This window comes from Callospermophilus lateralis, chromosome 4, assembly GCF_048772815.1.
Source record: "Callospermophilus lateralis isolate mCalLat2 chromosome 4, mCalLat2.hap1, whole genome shotgun sequence".
Classification (NCBI taxonomy): domain Eukaryota; kingdom Metazoa; phylum Chordata; class Mammalia; order Rodentia; family Sciuridae; genus Callospermophilus; species Callospermophilus lateralis.
Window position 1 is genome coordinate 50,542,681 of NC_135308.1, and position 13,801 is coordinate 50,556,481.

At 36.2% G+C, this 13,801-nt stretch overlaps 1 protein-coding gene across 1 annotated transcript in view; it reads left to right on the forward strand.

Annotated features, from left to right (window-relative positions):
• Positions 1 to 13,801, forward strand: part of Zmat4 (zinc finger matrin-type 4) — a 233,777-nt gene that overhangs the window by 122,194 nt on the left and 97,782 nt on the right. The gene's annotated exons all lie outside the window — the stretch shown is intronic.

Consider the following 13,801-nt stretch of genomic DNA (forward strand, 5'->3'; position numbering starts at 1 on the left):
TCTCTATCTTCTTGTTGAAATATTCTTTTACTTCTTGTATTTTCCCTCTTAGTTCATTCAATTGAATTGTGTACAGTACAAGTTTTTATATATCTGGTTGTATACAAAGTATATGCACACCAATTCATGTCTTCATACATGTACTTTGGATAATGATGACCATCATATTCCACCATGATTTCTAATCCAATGCCCCCTTCTTTCCCCTCCCACCCCTCTCTGCTCTATCTAGAGTTCGTCTATTCCCCTCATGTTCCCTCTCCATACCCCACTATGAATCAGCCTCCTTATGTCAGAGAAAACATTCGGCATTTGGTTTTTTGTTAACCCAATCAATAAGTGGGCCAAGGACCTGAAAAAATATTTCTCAGAAGGTGATATACAATTAATCAACAAATATATGAAAAAAAGTTCATTGTTGCTAGCAATTAGAGAAACACAAATCAAAACTACTCTAAGATTTTTTCTCTCTCCAGTTAGAATGGCAGCTATTATGAATACAAACAAGTGCTGGTGAGGATGTGGGGAGAAAGGTACACTTATACATTGCTGGTAAGACTGCAAATTGATGCAGCCAATATGAAAAGCAGTATGGAGATTCCTTGGAAATCTGGGAATGGAACCACCATTTGACCCAGGTATCATTCTCCTTGATCTATACCCAAAGGACTTAAAAAAAGCATACTACAGGAACACAGCCCCATCAATGTTGGGTCAGCACAATTCACAATAGCTAAACTGTGGAACCAACCTAGATGCCCTTCAGTGGATTAATGGAATAAAAAATGTGGCATTTATACAAAATGAAATATTACTCAGCAATAGAAGAGAATAAAATCATCACATTTGCAGGTAAATGGATGGAGATGGAGGAGATAATGTTAAGTGGAGTTAGCCAATTCCAAAAAACCAAATGCCAAATGTTTTGTCAATGACTTCTAAATTTTCCAGTTTATTGAAATATTACTTTATAAAATAGTTTCTAACGATTGTCCAGATTTCATAGATGTCTGATGAGATATCTCTTTTTCATATCTAATTTCATTGACTTGGTCTTCTTTCTTTTGATTAGTTTGTCTAAGAGTTTATTAATTTTGTTTATCTTTTCAAGGAACCAATATTTTGTTTCTTTGATTCTTTGTAATTTTTTATTCTTGACTTCATTAATTTTGGCTCTCATCTTAATTATTTCCTGACTTATATTGATTTTGGAATTACTTTGTCCTTTGTTTTCTAGGGTCTTGATATGTAACATTAGATTATTTACTTGGGACATTTTTGTTTGTTTTTATGTAGGCATCCAGTGATATAATCTCTTTCTCTTAGAACTGCTTTCATATTTTCCTAGAGATTCTAATATGTTTTATCTATTTTTATTTGTTTATAAAAATATGTTATTTCTTTCTGATTTATTCTATGACCCATTACTCACTCAATAGTCTGTTATTCAATATCCCCTTGTTAAAATGGTGTGCTCTTTTCTTGTTATTGATTTCTAATTTCATTTCATATGATCTAATAGGATATAAAAAATTAACTCTATTTTTTTGCATTTAACTATGACTTGCATTCTGTCCTAAAATAGGGTCTCTTTTAGAGAAAGTTTCATGTGTAGCCAAGAAGGAATTGAATTTAGTTGTTGGTGAATGAAGTATTCCATATGTGTGTGTTAGTTCTACAATATTTTTAGTTCTGATAGGTCTTTACTTAGTTTACATCTGGATGGTCTATATATTGTTGAGAGAGGTATGTTGAAATTATATAGTTTTATTGCATTGAAGTTTATTTTGAGTCTTTCGATTTTAGGGTGCATTTTATGTATGGATGTTATTTTAGTCAGCTTTTCGCTGCTGTGACTAAAAGGCCAACCAGAACAATTTTAGAGGAGAAAAAGTTAATTTGAGGGTTAAAGACAGTTGCAGATGTCTCAGCCTATAGACAGCTGCTCCATTCCTCAGGGCTCAAGGTAAGGCAGAACATCATGGCTGAAGAGAATGGCAGAGTGAAGTACCTCACATGATAATCAGAATGCAGAGAGACTCCACTCTCCAGGTACAAAATATATATGCCAGATGCATGCTGCCAATGACCGACCTCCTCCAGCCATACCCTACCCACCTTCAGTTACCACCCAGTTAATCCTGTCAGGGGATTAATCCACTGATTGTATTAAGGCTTTCAAAACTCAATCATTTCTCCTCTAAACCTTCTTATACTCTGTCACACATGAGATTTTGGGGTTGTATCACATCCAAACCATAACATATGGGCACCAACATTTGTTGCATAAATGTAACAATCCTTATATCTTATTATTAGATGATTCTCTTATCCTGTAAAAAGTGATATTCTTTTCTGATTAATTTGGACTGGAAGTCTGCTTTGTCATATATGAGAGTAGCTACTCCTGCTAGCTTTTGTTCTCCACTTGCATATCTTTTTTCCATCCTTTTACCTAGTGCCTGTGGATTTCTTTGCATGTAAGGAGAGTCTCTTATAAACAACATATAGTTGCATCTTTTAAAATTAATTCAACCTATGTCTTTTAATTGGAGAATTTAGGCCATTTACATTCAGAGTCATTATAGAAAGACAATTTTTATATACTGCCATTTTGATTTATTTTAATGTGTAATTCAGATTTGATTTTTCTTTAATTGACTATGATTATAATTGGATTAATTCATGTGCCAGCTCTGATTTATTTTTCACTTTTTCTAAATGTAGTATTTCATTAAGTATGTTTTGTAGTGCTTACTAAGTAGATATGAATTCCTTTAGTTTCTTCTTATTATGTAAAGTTCTTATTTTTATCTTCAATTCTGAAGGATAAATTTGCTGGATATAGTTATCTTGGTTGGCAAGCATTATCTTTTAAGACTTGGTATATATTATCTTAAGCACATCTGCCATTTGGGGTCTGGGAAGAAAGATAACAGAAAGTCTAACTGACTTACTTCTAAATGTAACCTACTGTTTTTTTTTTTTTTTCTAATGGCTTTAAAAACTATGTCCTTGTTCTGTGTATTAGTCATTTTACTTTTAATGTGTCTTAGAGGGGATCTTTTAAATTATTGTCTATTTGGAGTTCTAAATCTTGTATTTGGATTTTCATTTCATTCCTATACTTTAAATTTTTTTGAAATATTCTTATTGAAGATATTCTTTATTCATTTAGTTTTAGTCTCAGTGCCTTATTCTATGCCAATGACTCTTATTGTGGTCTCTTAATATTCTACAATTTTGAATATTCAAGTCATGCTCTTTTCTTTATTTTGGACTATTATTTTTGGCTTTGAGACCTGAAAAAATCTGTCTCCAATGTCTTCTAAACTTTTGGTGATACTTCCAACTGAATCTTTTATTTGATTTATTGAATCTATTTTCTGGGATATCTATTTGGTCCTTTTTTAGAATCTTTAGCTCCTTATTGAAATGTTCTTTTACTTCTTGCATTTTCTCTCTTAGTTCATTCAATAAATCTTTTAAATGACTGAACATTTCAACTATCAACTTTCTGTATTCTTTATCTAACATTTTCTTCACCTTGGTGCTAGTGGGATCAGTTGTTGAAGTGTTGTGTGCTCTATGAGCTAGCTTGTTTCCTTGGTTTTCATAGTGTTTGCATCTCTGCCCATCTGCCAAATGATAATGTCTTCTACTTTTGGGGTGAAAATCTAAGTATTGATACTTCCACTCAGTGTGTACTCACTGGTATGCCCACCATGTAGCACTATTTTGAGAGAAGATAGTAAATTATATTATCTGCAATCACTTCAGAGAAATGTCATGCAACAATAAACCTTAGGGGGAAATTTATTGGAAATATTTTCCAAAATTACCCTAATGCACATATAAAATTATAGTAATGTTCTTGAATAGGTTGAGGAAGTAATTATTAAAAATATAAAATTATTATTAAACTACATGGAGGTTAAAAAGGGAAAAGAGAAAATATGGGACAAAAAACAACAACAACAAAAGAAACAAGAGAAAAATAATACAAGCTAATATAAAAGGAAAAAAATGGAGAAACTCAAGGCAGCAACAGTTATAGAAGAGCAAAAAGGAAAACTAAGAGGAACAAGTATAAATCGGAGCTAGGAAAACAAAAATAGAATGATTGTAGTTAATACTTTAAAATATTAGAATAAATACTATCAATTGAGTTGAAGACTTCAATATTAAATAACGAGGGAAAATTTATCAATTCAATTACAAATAATATCTGTAAGATCAAAACTTAAGTTACAGCCATTTATGATATTCCACAATGAGCTATTTGAGTTAGGGAGACTTCTTATTGAGTCTTCCTTATTTGGATTTTATCAGGATTTGAGATCTTTAGACAATTCCTACCAGTCCTTGGTTTTACCTTTAAGTTTCCCTGAGTATGGAGGAAGTGATCACACCATCTTACCTTTTATACAATTCTAGGATACCCATTCCCAGGTATCTGCTAGTTTTCTGGTGGATTAGAGGAGACTTGAAGTCAGGTTACTCCCTGTTAGGGGGTTTGTACTTGTGTGTCTTCCTGAAGAATAAGTTTGTGTATCCAGCATTGTCAAATTACTGTGATCTGTCCTTTGTGTATTTCAGAATGTGTATATGTGTATATATACCCTGTGTGTATTCTAGAAGGGTGTGACAGTCTGTGATCTGGTTGAAGTGGTGCTTGGTGGCCTCTGGGAGGTGTGGGGCTGCTGTCCCTTCTGGAATTAACAGGTTCCAGGTTGGTGTGTTTGTATCTGTGCTCACTGGGTAGTGGTTGGTGTCTGTGGGATACTTCTCTGTGAGCACCTTTGTTGGGTATACTGTGTTGCATATGTGTGAGATTATCCTGTGGCTGCTTGGCATTATCCTCAGGAAATTTCTTCTATTGGTCTGTATGCCTGAAGGAGAACTGAGATAACTGGCAACTCTGGGACTCACAGCTGTGGATCATCCAAGAAATGATGGGGCACAGGGCTCTGGTCCTGATTGCTATGATTTTTTTTTAATCAGCCAGTGATAGTCAATCTAGAGGCCAAAGTCTGTGTGTTTGGAGGGTCCTTCATCTTCTGGCCATTTTTGTTGGTTGCAGAGACATAGGTCTTTCACTGGCTGCTGTGGTACCTGAGTACCTGTTCCCCTCTGTCAAGGCTTGTTTGTGGAAGTGTAAGAGCTTGGAATTGCCTGCATCTGGGGGACCTGTAAATGAAGATTATCTGTGGGCAGTCCATGGCACATAAACCTCCACTAGAGCTGCTGCAGATTACCAGGGTTTACCTATATACTCATGAGTAAGGTAAGAAGTCAGTTGGTTTGTCTTCCCCTGAACTCCTCCAGAGACTATGGGGAGTCTCTGGGTTGGGGCTAGCACTACTTGGACATGATTTGCTTTCAGTCAGCTCACCCTACTCCCCTTGTTCAAGGTGATGAGAAGGGATTATTGTAACCTTCTGTTAGCGGTCATTCCTATAAGTTCCTTCTAGATGGGTTATTGAGACCACCCATTTCAGAGGCTTTCCCTATGGTTTTATTTGTTACTATCTGTAGATGGGAAGAAGCTGTATTGATTTAATTTTTCTAGGGAGGCAGGCCAACTGTGAATTCTATAAAATGTCTTCCCTGTCTGGCCTGGCTTTCTGCCAACAAATTTGGACTGAATTGTGTGATCTTCTTCACTGTCTCTGTTGTTCCTGTCAAGTTTTAATTTGGTTTGCCTTTCCAAATGTTGTTAAGGAAGTAAACTTGTGGGCTTTTCTCTTCCTCTCTCTCTATTATCTCTTCCCCCAATCCTGCTTGTGGCTTGGGGTCAAGGAAATATTATATTATTTTCAGCTCTTGTAACCAAATTTTAGATCCCTCCAAGTCTCAAGCTGTCCGATATTGAATTTTAGGCTGTTTACTCTGTCACCATCTCTCTGGTCAGCTGTTCTTTCACTTCTTCATTTCTTGGCTATGGAGGAGAGGAGTGGACAGTTGCTGCCTAGATCCATTCTTCCATCTTCAATATCTCCATCTCCAATTTTTAATAGTGATTTGGTTTCTTATTCAGTTCAGTTCCATAATTACCGGTGATCACTATGCCTAGGTCAGTGTGATAAGTGCCTTGCCCTTGATAAGCATCACTGTGGGAAAGAACCTTGCAGATGTACTAATTTTCTTTGTTCTTGGAGACATGCAAAGAACTTTGGGATTGCAGATTTACAAAGTGTGATGCTCTTCAATGCGATGCATCATTTAACATCATAGTATGTCTCAATTATAAGTACATTAATTGGGCTCCTTATAATTCATGCTTGCCGAAGTCTGGCTGGGCACAAAATCACGAGCCACTCAAGCAGGAACAAACTTTATTTTTTGAAACTGCCACCAATGCCCGGTATGTGCCCGGGAAGATCACACGCGGCATTCTCCCCCAGCATTCTCCCGGAACCCCAGAGCAAGTTCCTCCCCCGGAATTCCCTCCTACTGCACTTCCCCAACCAATGGGAACTCTCCAGGAGTCCCGCAGCAGGCCAAGGTGAACAGCAGGAGTCCAATATCCATATGAATGTAAATCTTAACATAATCATATCATCTCAATGGCTAGCTGGCATCACCTTTCAACCAAAAATGCCATGCATCATATTACTTTGCTGTGGCTCTTAGCACATGCTGCCACAAAGAGGACCATCAATGCCCAAATTGGTCCTTTTAAAAGACTAATGACAGTCATGTATGGTGGCACATGCCTGTAATCCCAGGAACTCAGGAGGCTGAGGTAGGAGGATCACAAGTTCAATGGTAACCTCAGAAACTTAGTGAGACCCTGGCACTTCTGGTTTCGGTGGTATCCAGGGTCCTCCCTAGGAATTCTCCCAGCATCTGCAGCTGATAGAAACAGAAGCTGTGGCACCCTGATATTATCACAAAAACTTGGAATACAACCTCCAATTCAATCCCCAGCACTTCTATCCTGCCCCCACCCTGCTCCCCTCCCACTCTTCAACCATATATAGTTTACTTTTTAAAAATTATTATCTTATGAATAATTATATATATAGTTATATAATATATTACATATATTATATATAATATATATAATAATTATAATAATTATATAACATCAAATGCCTGGACCCACTCTGCTACATCTATGCATGCACATACAATTGTTTTGTTAGATTCATTCCACTGCTTTTCCCTTCTTTTCTTCCTTCTTCTCAATCCCCTTCATGTAATCTACCAATCTTTTCTCTTTTGATGAAATTACCTTTCCCTTATTTTCCCTTTTTCTCTCTGTTTCTTTGTTATTTTTTATCCTCCCTCCATTTTGGATTAGCTTCTGCATATCAGGGAAAATAGTCAACATTTGACTTTTTGGGACTAGCTTATTTTACTTTACAGGATAGTCTCAGTTCCATCCATTTATCAGCAAATGCCATAATAGCATTTTTATTTATGGTTGAGTAATACTCCATTTTCAATATATGTATACACACTTTCTTTATTCATTCATCTATTGAAGGACACCATGTTGGTTCCATAGTTTCATAGCTATTGTGAATTTTGTTGCTTGTAAATATTGATGTGGCTGCATCACTGTAGTATGCTGATTTTAAAACTTTGGATATATACAGAGTAGTGGAATAGCTGGATCATATATTTGTCCCATTCCTAGTTTCTTTGAGGAATCTTTATACTGCTTTCCAGAGTGATTGCAATAATTTGCATACCTACTACCAACTATATATGAGAGTACTCCCCCCCCCATGTCCTCCCCAGGATTTATTGTTATTTCTATTCTTGATAATTGCCATTCTGACTGGAGTAAGATGAAAACTCAATGCAGTTTTCATTTGTGTTTTAGTTGGCTATTTTGCTGCTGCAACTAAAAGATCTGATCAGAATGTTTTAGGGGAGGAAAAGTTTGTTGAGGGCTCACAGTTTCAGAAGTCTTAGTCCATAGAAATATGGCTCTATTCCTCAGGGTTTGAGGTGAGGCAGAACATCATGGTGGAAGACTGTGGTAGAGGGAGCCCCTTACATGGAGATCGGGAAGCAGAGAGAAAGACTTCATTGACCAGATACAAATATATATACCCCAAGCCATGGTCCAATTCCCACCTCCTCCAGCCACGTCCAACTACTTCAGTTACCACTCAATTAATCCCTATCAGGGGATTAATTCACTGATTGGGTTCAGACTCTCACAACCCAGTAATTTTTCCTCTGAACCTTCTTGCATTGTTTCACAAAGGAGATTTTGAAGGACATCTCACATCCAAACCATAACAATTTGCATTTCCCTAATTGCTAGAGATGATCATTTTTTCATATATTTATTGACTATTTGTATTTCTTCTTTGAGACGTATATGATTGGGTTATTTGTTTTTTTGTTTTGTTTTGTTTTTTGTGATTTTTTTTTTGAGTTCTTTGTATATTCTGGATATTAATGCCCTGAAGAGCAGGTGGCAAAGATCTTCTTCCATTCTCTAAGCTCTCTATTTACACTTATTTGTTTCTGTTGCTAGGTAGAAACTCAAGTTTGATGCCATCCTGCTTGTGATTTTTTTTTTTTTTTTACTGGATTTCTTGTGCTTTAATAGTCTTGTTAAAATCAGTTCCTCTGCTAACATGTTGGACAGTTGGGCCTATACTTTCCTCTAACAGCTGTATGGTTTCTGGTATACTTCCTAGGTCTTTAATCCATTTTGAGTTGTATTTTGTGCAGGGTGAGAGATAGGGGTTAGGTTTTATTCTTTTACATGTGGATTTCCAATTTGCCAGCACCATTTGTTTAAAAATCTGTCTTTTCTTCAACACATGTTTTTGGCACCTTTGTCCAGTATCAGATAACTATATTTATGTGGGTTTGTCTCTATAAATTCTAGTCTATTCCATAGTTCCTTATGCCAGTTTCAGTGCAAGTACTATGCTGTTTCTGTTACTGTATCTCTGTAATATAATTTGAGGTGCAGTATTGAGATGCCACTTGCTTCACTTTTCTTGTTAAGGATAGCTTTAGCTATATTGGGTTTCTTATTTTTCCAAATAAATTCTAGAGCTTCATTTTTTTTAGTTTTTTTTTTGTTCTTAGTTTATTAGAATTTTGATGGGGGTTGTGTTGAATCTGTATAGCACTTTTGGTAGTATGGCCATTTTACCAATATTAATTCTGCCTCTTCAAGAACATGGGAGAGGTGTTCTTCGATTTCTTTCTTTAGTATTCTACAGTTTTCATTGAAGAGGTCCTCCACCTTTTTTGTTAGATTGATTCCCATTTTTTAAGGCTATTGTAGATGTGATAATTTTCCTAATTTTTTTATGCATAGTTTACTTTAGTTATTTGAATACAATCAGAAATTATTTGAAGTTTTTGATGTGCAAAGATTTTACTTTGATGTCTTTTGAACCCTCTTTATTTTCTGCCTTGGTATGGATTGAACTTCCCTGTATTTGTGGTTGCTTATTTGTTTTTATTTTTGTTTCATTATGGTTTGTTTTGTGTGTTTGTTTTTTGCATCTTGGGTGAATTTTGCTGTTGAAACGTGAATATTTTTGGTAGTATATTGTAGCAATGCTAGATGCTGATCCCCCTCCTGGGATTGTTTTTTTGCTAGTGTTTGCCTATTTATTTGCCCAGTGTGTTGGCTAGACTTTTTTTAGTAACATCTGTTTGTAAATGTGCAGCCACTACTGTCACTGCTCAAAGGCACAGACTTAAAAATGTGCCTTCAGTCTGGGATGACAGTGGTATTTGCAGGGCTCTTTTGACTGTTTCTTTCTCTGATCTTCTTTTTTAAGCTATCTGCTTCTCCTGGAATTACCTAGATTTTAGGGTCTTTTAAGTGTTTATAGTTGTTTATTTTCTCACCTCTCTCTGGTAGATCATTGCCACATGGTTTAGCTTAGTGCTCTACTGGGTTATCAGATTTCTTTTAATTGATTATCCCTACAATTTCCATTGTTTTTTAAAATACCCTTAGACCTAAAGTTTTCTACACACTATTTCAAATAGGTCCTTTGAAAGCAGTTTATGAATCATTTCTTCTTATTGACTCTGCACTTCCTCCTCTGTTCTCATGGAAAGAACTCTAAACCACTGCTCCAGAGAGGGGGACAGAATAGTGATCTGCTTCTCGTCTGACAGTCTTTCTTATTTGCTGGGAAAGGATGTTAGTCTCTGGTCTTCTCAGGTTGTCAGCCCTACAAATGAGTTGAGGCAAATGCAATCAGGACCTCTGTATTCATAGGATATTATGCCTGGTATAGAGCTTCAGTCCTATGAGTGCATTGAGGAAGGGTATGCTTTATGTCTCAGTCACATTGCCAGAAATTTAGCTTCTGCAGCTGGAAGCCATGAGGGATAAAGCTGGTAGCTTATCTTTCCTTGTATCCTGTCATTGGGTGCTGATGGGAGAGGGTGACCTGTGTGTGTGTGTGTGTGTGTGTGTGTGTGTGTGTGTGTGTATGTGTGTGTGTGTGTGTGAGAGAGAGAGAGAGAAGAGAGAGAGAGAGAGAGAGAGAGAGAGAGATTCCTTCAGAATGGAGTTTCCATCATGCTGAATTAGGTGATTGATGCAGGAGAGAGAGGGTTGTAGCCAAAGTACCTAACCCTCTTCTTGAGATTTAGTAAATTTTCTTCAATGAACATCTCTTAATGTGCTATTTGCTTTTAAGACAATTTCTAGAGGTATTAGATAATTGTTTTTAAAATATTTTTTAGCAGTTACAATTGTTTTCCTAGAAACAAGTTTCACAAAACTCCTCACTCTACCCTTTTGAAAGTAATTGTCCCTCTCAAATTTGTTTACATAAAGTTAAAGCCAATTGTAGGAATCAAGAAGAAAAAATAACCTTATTTTAAAAAAAGATTAGATTTATAACTTGCCAGACTCAGCTAGGGTTTTATACCCTCAATGAATTCTATTGAAAACTTCTTAACTTTTCAAAATTCTTTGACTAAGTAGCCTTAGGATATTTCACAAACTTTCCCCCCTTTTCTTTTAGCATTGTGCACACTGCATTTAAATTTTTTTGCCTCCAGTTCAAAACCCTTATTTTAAGATAATCTTAGCTTCCCTCTTCATTTACATGATAGCTTGGGGCCATTCTCAAGTTTTAAACCAGAAATTTAAAATGTATTTCTTGAGGTCAGCTCATCAAAATTTATGGTGTTTCCACCCTGGGAAATATATCAACTTTGTTCTGGGTGCAGTGAGAGACTAGTAAAGATGATATGATCTGTAGTCTTGAAGAGTCATTAAATTGGGATTTAGATAGCTAAGAACACACAATTATATTCTTGCACCTTGTAGGTGTGTGATTAATATTGAGATTCTTTCGGGGTAGTTGTATCTCCATCAGAGTCATTAAAGCAGTAGAAGTTGGTGGCATTTACAATTGCATCATGTTAGTTACACTGAACCCCTCAATAAATTCCCATACAGCCTGTATTTTACTGCCTAATTTCTCAGGACATCACAGCCCCTCTGTTACGTTATTTATACTTTCTTGGTCTCTTTTCTACAGTGATGTCATAACCATATTTCATTGTACTACCATTGGTTCTCTTCTTACAATTAGTCTTTGATTTTTCTATATGTGAGATGAATACCATTTCCCAGGAAAGCAGAAATGAAATCTAGGATGGTGTATTCAAAATACCATCATGAAACTAACATACACAGTAGGAATCTGTATGCCTACTTGAACCCTCAGGTTAGTTCATGAATTGTTGAAACCTCTGATTCTTTTCTTGGCCATCTTCTTGACACTCCTGAAAAATTTCTGGTTTGCAACTAGACCTCCGTGCAGGACTTGTCTCTTCTTTTAACTTTTATATCATGCAGATTATTAACTCCACAACCCAGTCCTCCCCTCTATTCATTCCATTGGAAGGTTCCTGTTTGTGGTAGGTTCTGGGTCTTCCCTATTACTGAAATCATTTCCTTGACTTTAAGGGAATTTTGAAGTCTCATGAAAGGGAAAAATATGAAAACAAACAAATGTAATAATTTAGTGTTACACTTAAACTAAAAAAATATGTAGAATGCCCAGAGGACTCAAAGACTGATTCTCATCTCTGCAAGGCAGTAAAAAAAAGTCAGAAGAAACTTTATGATAAAGAAGTGATAATTAATCTAAGCTATGCATATACATTATTGTGAGACTGGATTAGACAAGAATTGAAGAGGAAAGGCATGCTGGGTACAGTGAAGATCCACACAAACAGACTCAGTTTCCATTGTTGGTCTTTTACCTTCCTTTGTGAAGAGTCAAAAAAGAAGCTATATTTTCCTCAATTATTATGTTCTCCCATATTTTCTGTCTGCCCTCTTCAATTCTCATGGTGCCAACCTCTTTGATAACAATGAGTAGAATAACATGCAGCTAGCACAGCATCTAGCATACTTACTAGGCCCTTAAAAATAAGTTGAATGCATGAATGGTAAATCCATAGATCATTATCCAGTTTAAGAGCAGTTTTTTACTCTGGAAACTAGTGCTGATTATCCTTGGTATAATGACACCAGCCACTGTGTCTGGGTTTCTAGCTTTTCTTTTAAAAATTCTTATGTTAAAACCCCAGAGAGAAAGGCCAGGCTTGACTGAAACTTTCACTGGAAGCAACAAAAGAGATGTACAGATTCTTAAGAGGTAAAAATTGTCAACTAAAATTTGGCCTATGATTTTATTGTGCTTAATTTTTATTTTATTTAATTGATTTTATTTTTTTAAATACACGACAGTGGAATGCATTACAATTCTTATTATACATAAAGAGCACAATGTTTCATATCTTTGTTTATAAAGTATGTTCACACAAATTCATGTCTTTATATATGTACTTTTTTTGTATTATATAAAGTAGGTAGACACCCAATTGGTATCTTTATACATGTACTTTGGATAATGATGTCCATCATTTTGTGCTTAATTTTAAAAAATTACATTCTTCCATCTATATCATTCATAAGTAGGTGAACATAGAATAGTTCAAGTATCCGCATTCACCTCGACAATCTTTCTGTTTTAAAAAAAAATAGAGGATATTACTTACTCCTACTTTAACAAACAGTGAAAAAGTACCAGATTTGGTCCTTCATTTCCTCTTAACTATCAACTTCTATTCAATGAGTTAGAATCTTCCAGTCATTCTGTGATGTGCCTTCCCCTGGTTTATCCCTTTAATACTATTCTGTGCCATTTCCTAGGCTTGGCGGAAGAGGTGGGTGAGAGACCAGAAATTCTGCAGCTCCATTCCCCGCTCCCACCCTCTGCTTTACTCTGCCTGGTCCATTTGGTCTCCAATAGTGTACCACACAAAGGTGTACAAGTGATTATTCCCTACGTCAAAACTCAAAGCACCTTTGACTTTAAACCCTTCACCAGGAATGTCCCCAGCAGGCACAGCCTGAGTGCCTACCAGGAGAGAACCTTTTGGGAAAGCTCTTCCTCTCTTCATGGGATCCACTACTTCTCACTGACCACCTGCTCCTGATCCAACATATTTAGCCCAGTGTTGTTCCCTTTATGCCCAACTCTCAACTGCAGTTCTCCTGGGACACACACACACATGGCTGTTCTCCCAGGGACCAAAAGCTAATTATCAGAAATATTACAGACTAACACCTTAAGGAGGAAGGAGTTAATTTTCTAACTACCACATAATTTGCAAGGCAAGGCTCTCTCAGGCAGTCTGGGCATCCTATTATTATGCAAAAAAAAAATAAATATATATATAAAATTATCTTTCTCCTTACTGTCCCCACCTTTTTCCTCCTCCCCATCCAGTTTTAAATTACATTCTCTAAGCATTCTGGGAA